Here is an 8859-nt window from a genome sequence, read left to right on the forward strand (position 1 = left end):
TTTTCCGTGACACAAGCTAATACATACACAGTTAAATATGTATATGTGTAAAATCCGGTCTGTTTTGTTATCCTTTCTTGAAGGCAAAGAGACCTTATGAAGAAATGTTAGTGTGAATTCAGTTCAAAGCAGAAGAGAGATCCATGGCCTTGGAATCAAAAAGACTTGAGTTTGAATACAAAAGCTACTAAACAGTCATGTGGCCTCATTAAAATTAATCAGTTCTTTGAGATTTAGATCCCCCATTCAAAGATGGGGGTAATACTTTCTTATGGCATGTAATATGTCTTAAATGGAAATATTATGCAAAATCTATAACTAGTTCTATTACATATTTTTTAAAAATTAAATGAGTCTTTCCAAAGGCTGACTAGTGTTTCAAACTTCAAGATAGTTTGTCTACATCAAGTAAATCTGCAAATTATCAAAATGAAGAGACAACAGGATCAAGGTTCAAGGAGGCATTTGAGAAAGAGGACTAAGTCATAGCACACACCCACCCACATACATGCTCAACCTTATATGATAAATAAACTACTGTGACAGGAGAGAAGAAAAGATGAGGCTTAATGGAATAAGAGTTCTGAAATAATTAGATCCCTATCGCTGAAAATGATCAAGAAGGAACCAAAATTTTACCTGCCAAAGATTGTAGGAGATACTCTACTCTGGGATAGATTGTATTCAGTATCTAAGGTTCTATGATTGTTCAGAAACTTAAAAGTTCAGTTCAGAACATCAAGTATTTTCAGTTTTGCAAAACTTACTTCAAAGAAAACAAGCAGACTTCTATAAAAGGCTCAAATGATTTCTTAGAAATCAAATAACTCTTGCACAAGAACTGTTTGATGACTGAAGTATAAATGAATCAGAAACATATGGATTAAATTTCTTAAGAAATACAATAAGAGGAAAGTAGTGCTTGGCAAAGTCTTTTGGGGCTTCTTGAACCAAAAATCTTTGGAAAATTGTTCAAGATGTTTTAATGACCCCAAAAAGCAGTTGGATTTACTCTGGACTGCTATAAGCAATTTGAAGCCTTTAATTTCCTTTTTCTATTGTCTCTGGACAAAGTTCAATTCAATTTTCTACCAGCTGTTGACTGTCTCTGTTTAGTATAATGACTTTTTACTGTTGTTGTTTTAAGTATGTTTGCTTGTTTTATACATTTGGAAAAAAAAAAAAAAAAAGACTAAGTAGTTTCGACTGTTGAATATTTCAAAATAGTCATTACTATTTAAATTTTATCCCCAAATGTCTTCCTTTGCCAGATCTTTTGACTTAAGGGTGAAATTCATAAGGTCAATTTGGAAAAGAGAGTTGATAAAGTAGAAAGCCCTGGAAACAAATCTCCAAGGGCAGTGCAATATTTGATGCAAATAACATTGGCTTGAGTATTTAATAGCGAAAATGGTAATTTAGAAATAAAAATACCACTGGGAAATATCATCTTGTTAAAACAGAAGCTACGTGTCAGTTAAAATTTACCCTGAGTAGTAGAATACAATGTAGAAGCTGGAAGTTCTTGTAAACTGTCAAAACTTTAATTCGTATTTACTTGATTTTCTTAATTTCCAAAACATTTCCTACCCTAAACATTAAGAATTTTTTTATTGGCGTAAAATATTTAAAATACTGTTTTGGACCGTCTTTCCAAAATGATATCTACCTCACTGGCAAATTTTCACCTTCTCACCAATGAAAATTTTTCTTAGAAATTTCCCTTCTAGATTGACACAAGAAAGGTCATTGAATTATTCACTTAAAGAGTGAGAGCAGGATGATGAATTCAAACATGTATTGCCTGAAATAAAAATATTAAAGGGTTTCTGTCCATAAGAATTTTCCTGCACAAAAATAATAATCAGGGTTTTGCTTTACTCCTTTCTTCCATCCTTCAAACATAAAACTACTATCCCAAACTCAATAATTCTTGTAGGACCTCTTACCCACCCAATCAGACTGTAGTCTTAAAAAAAAAAAAAATGCTCCACTCATTAGCAACTGTTAGGATTTCATTTGCGAAATCTACTATTATCACATTGGGAAAGTAATAAAAGAGGAATTTCAAAATACTGTATTAGCTACACTATCTTAGTATAAAGTAGCTTGATTGTCTCAATGAAAATAAGCAATGCAGTTTGTGGGTTCAATTTTGTTTCAGAGTAAGTTACACATATATAAACTTTCTGCCAACTTGTGATCTGCTTATTGGATAGTACTTTTAAGAAAAAAAAGATACATACTCAATTATATTTAGATATATTAATCTGGATACGATTATTTTAATACACACTAATGCTAGCCCATGCAAAAAATACATTTATTTGATATCCATAGAAAGATTCAGTTAGCTTATACATTCCTGAAGCCTTCATTAGCGCCTAAAATAATTTTTTATAGTCAAGTAAGAGTTCAGTAAAGAGTTTATACAGGAAGGAAAGGATTTCTTTGTGAATTATTTTAGTTAAAATGGATATCAGGGTGTGAGAAGTTGGAATGGTGATAGAAATATTCAACTGTCAAGGCAGGTCACCATTCAATATTAATAAATATTAAGATTTACTGGTTCCCCCACCCCCCCATGCATCTAATCATTTACTCACTCATTAACTAATTATGCACAAAATTGCAGGCCCGACACTGCCATAGGTGCTGTTGACATTGAAACAAAATAAAAGCGTTGGTCTCTTGTGCATACCACTTAGTAGGAGCCAATAGAAATGTTAACCCTGCTGATGGAGTGCTGTGATCCACATCTAGAGAAATCCCAATAGTGGCAGGAAGAGGGGTGTGGTTTCAACCTACCAGAGTAGGAATGGGTGCTCATGCTATTTGCTCAGAGTGGCAAATCTTACAAGATGAGTAGCTATCCTTCAGGTGATGCAAAGGAAAGGAGCACTTCAGGTAAGGAGACCACTTGGGCAAAGGCAGGGAGGAAAGATGGTACGTATGCACTTCAGCATAGCTGGAACTCGAGTTCCGAGTCAGAAATGTTATCTGCATCACAGTGATACCGAAAGAGCATCTGTGGGTCATTCTTCTTTTGATCTCAGATGCGTTCAGTGCTTCTCTTTCTTGCTCTGGTCTTTGCCTTTGGGGAAAGCATTCCCAAGATCCTTCTCATATACATTTGGCCTTTGAATAATGTGGGAATTAGGGGTCCCACCCTCCACACACCCAAAAATCTGTGTATAAGTTATAGTCTACCCTCTGTGTACACTGTTCTGCATGTGCAGCTTCAACCAATGATGGATCCTCTGGTACTGCAGTATTTACTACTGAAAAATAATCGAGCCCAAGCAGTTCAAACCCGCGTTGTTCAGGGGTCAGCTGTGTTTAGCTAATAGGTGCTAGTGGAAGATGGGGGAGCAGGAAGAGGAGAAAAACCAAGTTATCTCCTCCTCTCTTGCTTCCAGCATATGATAATCTCTGTGACAGCACCAGTGAATCCTCTGGAGCTCCAGCTTCCACCAGACCACCCCTCCCTTCATGGTCTCAGGTGACTCTGGAGAGCCCCTACTCAGAGAGTGGTTGACATCTGAGTCCTGGAAAGGACCCAAACTCATGCTATCCAGATCTAAGAGCAGTAGTTCCTTCTCTGCTCTGCCTCGCTGGCTCCTGAACTTTCTCATCATCATCATAAATCTCAACAATCATTTTCCTCTCTTTTTAGCTAAAGTGGTTTCTGTGTTTTTGAATGAGGCTTGATTGATTCGGTTATGGTCATATCAGAAGTCACAGTTTCCAATGTCGTTACATGGTGTACAAGTGATTTTCTTCTGTGCTTTTAGGGATAAGTTAATATATTGACTAAATTAAATTCCTTATATCTGAAATATTATTTAAAAAAAAAAGAAAAAGAAGACTCTAGTCTGAAATTCTTAGAGTTTTGTCCATCTTGAAGGTTTGGTTCACTGAAACGTAAAAGTAAATATCTGAAGTATTTAGTATTCCTTTTTTGACACTGACATAGAAAAGTGAATGGAATGAGCCGTAGGCTTGGCTGGACAATAGGTCATGTTTAGAGTAGTTTGCCAATGACTCAGGTGCATGTTTCAGTTTACTCTGTGCTAAGCTCTCAGTGTCTTCACTGAAACATTCATTTCAGTCTGTTCAGCTGACGATGGTCCTTGCTGGCATCTTATCTAATCCCCTACTGTTACTCCCTGGGAGAAAAATGTCAAGGTTGGATTGATGTGATTTAGACTGTATGAAAGGCATACATCAAGTAATGATATTTTGTGAGAGGATAGATGGTTTTAAAAGTGCATAATAATTTAAATAATTACAGTCATTTAAAAACCGATACCCAGCTGTCTCTGAAGTCTTCTGAACTGCTGCCCATTATCTCATGGAGATTTCTTTTTTCAGTTTAATGTTTGTTTTTCTACTAATAGGCTTCGTAAGGTATTATTTATCTTTTCAGAAAGGAATTTTATGTTAAATTGATATAAACATATCTAATATATCTCATCTAGTGTAGAACCGTGGCAGTTATCATTGACTCTAGCAATGGTAGACTTATTTAGCATCTGCTGTCATTAAGGTGCTGAGATGGTCAAGTCTGAATGGGAGACTCCTGTCACTGAGTTTTGAATGCAATGAGAAGTAAAACAAATCATGGCACATGTACTCAAAAAGTAACTTTAGCACTGGTAACAGTTTAACTGTAAACGTAGTTAATTGTGAAAGCCAAATGGATCAGATGTGTGGGTTTTAATATCTAATGGATTTATCCACCAAGTTATGGTAACTGACCAGGACTGGCCTGCTCATCTGTTCCTACCCCTCACAAGGGCAGAAACTACTCAAGGAAAACAAAGCAAAAGTTTTGTTCTCTGTGGCAACTTGAGGCCAAAAAGGAACATCTGGGGTCAGTCCCAGGTACTCCCTTCAACGAAGTAAATAGAAGAAAGCAAAGAGGCCAGGATTTACAACCAGTTGAATTCCCTCTGCTTAGAAATAATCCACAGACGTGGAGGAGAAACACTCACCCCGAAATGTGGCAGAGAAGTATTTTCAATGCAGTGAGAAATATCAGAAAATACACCAATGCTGAACAGTATATACCACATGCTAACAATTGTTCTAAGAGACGTATGCTGTATTAACTCAACTCTCACAGTAACCCTAAAAAAGTAGATACTTTTTTCTCCCTTTCTCTCTTTTTTTGGCCGCCCTTTATAGATTTGGAAAGGAAGGCCCACACAAGTAAGATAAATTTTTTAAGATAATACATCTCCTAAGTGGAAGATCTGGGATTCAAATTTAAGCAACCTGTATCTACAATTTTTGAACTTCATTTCTACACATTATATTCATTCTGTAACAGCACGCAAACCTTAAAAGAATTTAGAATAGGCAAAAAGTACTTATACTTTGGTTTTCTTCATGGAAGAGGCAGCAGAGGATGGTAAGATACCTGTAAGTGAATTATAGTATTCCTATGAGGGGGAGGCAAATTTCAAAACTGTGTGACAGTGGAAAATTCTGTGTTAAATTGAGAAATCAGTAAGTTCGTTCGATCTGAGCTGGCATCCTGAATATTATACTAGGAAAGTTAGGTTTAAGAGTTTTAGTTGGGCCATATTCTAAGTAGGGTCTTTGGTACTAAATCAGGAATTGGGTTCAATTCCATGGGATATGTTTATTCAAAATAGTTTTTAATGGAACATGTCAATAACTTGGATTATTCTTGTAGAAGATGAAACTAGATATACAAGCAAAAAATAGAAAAGTTGAACATAGTTATCAGAATCCAGAGCTTGTGATCTTAACCTTTGTGTTATAAAATAGGATATTAAGAGAAGAGAGTATGGGAAAGCATCAGAATATCAATATTTATGGAGATAATAAGTGGAATTTTTCCAGAATTGATGAAGGATATGAATCCTCAAATGGTAAAAAGATTTTGAGTATCAAATAATTTGAATAAAAGTAAATCCACTTCCAGAAATTCAGTGTTAAAAGATTTAACATTGAGGAAAATATTTAAAATTAATAGATAGGAAAGAAGATTATATTCAAAGATAATAATAGGTGTTTTGCAAGACATTTGAGAAGAAAAAAATGGATGCCACAAAGTAATGGAATAATACCTTGAATTGCTAAGGGAAAACTAAAAATCTCTATCTACAAATACATAAACTATTCTGCAGGTCTGAGTATAAAATAAGAACATTTCAAATATAGTAAGACTAAGATTTTACCTATAGAGGAATTGCTACAGTGTATTCTTTAATAACAATTAAGAACAGGTTTGGGATGTGTAACTGGGTCCCCATGCTGTAGGGTGGGGAAAAAAAAGTGTGTTGGGGGAAATAACAATAAAAAATAAATTTAAAAAAAGAATAGGTTTGGAAACTCTAGAAGAAAGCCAGGAAATCAGAAATTGACAAAACTTTAGTAAATTGAGAACTTAATATTTTAATATAAATATTGGACTTAAGAATGTCGATTAAAATTTTGACTAATACTAGTAATTGGGAATGAGCCAAATGAAAATTCAAGCATAGTTAAGTTCCATGTTATAAATTACAAGAGAATGGAAGGGTACAATAATTTTAGGTTTCATCTAAAGATTTTTACATATAAAAATCAAGCATTTTCAATTTCAAAATTATAAATGTATGTCAAACATTTAACACTAAGAGTTAAAACAGTAGAAATATAACCTCTAGGCTCTGAACCAGGGGAAGAAAACAAGAATTTAAAAATTTACCAAACAGGAAAAAAAATAGTAAATATAAGCTCAAATATGCCATAATCATAATAAATCAAAAAGATATAACCTCACTATTTAAAATGATGAATATTTGCTTAGATGTTAAAAAAGTACTTAACAAATTCAGCTGCATGCTCTTAAAAGAGATGCGCCTAAAAGAGAACTACATAAAATATTCGAAATCAAAGATATAGAAGTAGTTATAACAGGCAAATGCTACTAAAAGGTAAGTGACCATAGCAGTTACTAATATCAGACTAAAGGACTTTAAGATGAAATGAATTAATTGGGATAAAAGAAGAAAATACTAAGCAGATAGAAATATCATGAACTTACTTATATCCAATAGTGTAGCCTCAAAATGAACAAGCCAAAAATCTATCAGAATTGGAAGGAAAAAAATAAAAAAACTACGAAGTCCTTAGTAAGGCTAAAGCTGAATTTTCTCTCTCTCTCTATGTAACATATATGTATCATATATATTATGTATACATATACAATAGTTTCCCAAATACTTGTTGAACATTGTAGGCATTTGCTCAGCTATTAGAGTGCGCTCTGTAGCCTTCAGTCACCACTCATTTGGATGATCTGATAGAAAGTTACTTCAAACTACAATCCTCATGAGCCTCCAGAGAGTGACCCTGGAGTCTCTGTATGTTATCCAGGATGGCTACCACATGATGTGCCAGTTCCACGTGCTCTTGTTAGAGTGTGATGTTGATACTCCCCCGCAGAGAAGTGGGGGCCTTGTTTCCTCCCCTGTAAGGATAAGAATATGACTGTCGTAGAATTGACACTATTTGATGCTATGTGATTTCAGAGTCTGGGTCATCAAAGACAATACAACTTCTGCCTGGTTCTCTGAGGTGCTTGCTCGTAGAACCCGGTAAAGTGCTGGGAAGCCCAGGTCATACGTCGATGGCATACATAGCAGTTCTTGCTGACAGCCCCAGTTGAGCTCCCAGACTTATAAGTGAGATAACTTTTCTTGAAATAGCTCTAGGCCCAGACATTGTCAGACTGCAAATGGGTGAGAGAACCAGAAACCTCACCGAGCCTTATCTACTCCCCAAGCTGTTGGTGTTTTCTCACTGAGTGTGGGGCTTGTTTGTTATATAGCAATGGAAAACTGGAACCTCAGGGTACTAGTTGTGTCTTGAAATTCATTTTTTTTCCCTTTTGGTTACAGTTCTGGAGGATATCTGCTTGTTTCCGTGCACAAAAAGTACCCAGTTGTTTTAGATGCTTCCCATCAGATCCTGCTACAAGTTCTAATAGGCTGGTTATAACTTGTTTTGTAATACTAAATCCCTTTATCTTAACTTTTTTTTCTCCTTCATACTGTCAATATTTTTTTGAGATTGATACCAAAATGAAGCCACTATAGCTAGGTGGTTCCCTAGTGATAAAAATTTCAAGATGTGATCAAGTTGTTGGCTCTCTATTAATTTTATGTCAGCACATCAGAAACTAAGAGGAAGTATTTGGAATTTTTGTGTTTTCTTTTTTTTTTCAGTTTTATTGAGATATAATTGACATACAGTACTGTATAAGGTGTGTACAGCATAATGACTTGACATACATGCCTTGGAAAGTGATTACTGCAATAAATTTCGTTTTTATTTTAGTAACTCATAAGTGTTTGTGATTGCTGTTAAGTGATTATAATAATAATTCTGATGATCTGTGGCATGAATTGGAGTCATAATGTTAAAATTATTTTTGCCTACCAAAGATTAACCAAGCACCAAGGGTCTTGGTTAATTTGAAAGTTTTGACAATACATAGAAATATGATGAAAATAAGTTTTCTAAGGGGAAACCAGGAAAAGGAGAGGTGTTGTCCATTTTCAGCTTTTTCTCCTAAGAGTTAATTGTGAATAATTCATCGTTGGTATCCAGTGAGAATAAAAGTAATTAAATCTTCAAAGTAGAGCTGTAAGCCTGTCTACACAAAGTTACAAGTTAGTATCAAATGGTAACAGTGAATATTAAATGTAATTAAGTGAAAGAAAATAATGTGATCTGTTTACATTAATTTGTAGGTGACAGTTTTACCTTTTCTTTGGTCCAAAATGGGAAGACCGTATTCTTTCCCCGTCTTCTTTCTTTTAGGCTTTCTGCCTGTGG

Source organism: Sus scrofa, chromosome 7 (genome assembly GCF_000003025.6).
Source record: "Sus scrofa isolate TJ Tabasco breed Duroc chromosome 7, Sscrofa11.1, whole genome shotgun sequence".
Lineage (NCBI taxonomy): Eukaryota > Metazoa > Chordata > Mammalia > Artiodactyla > Suidae > Sus > Sus scrofa.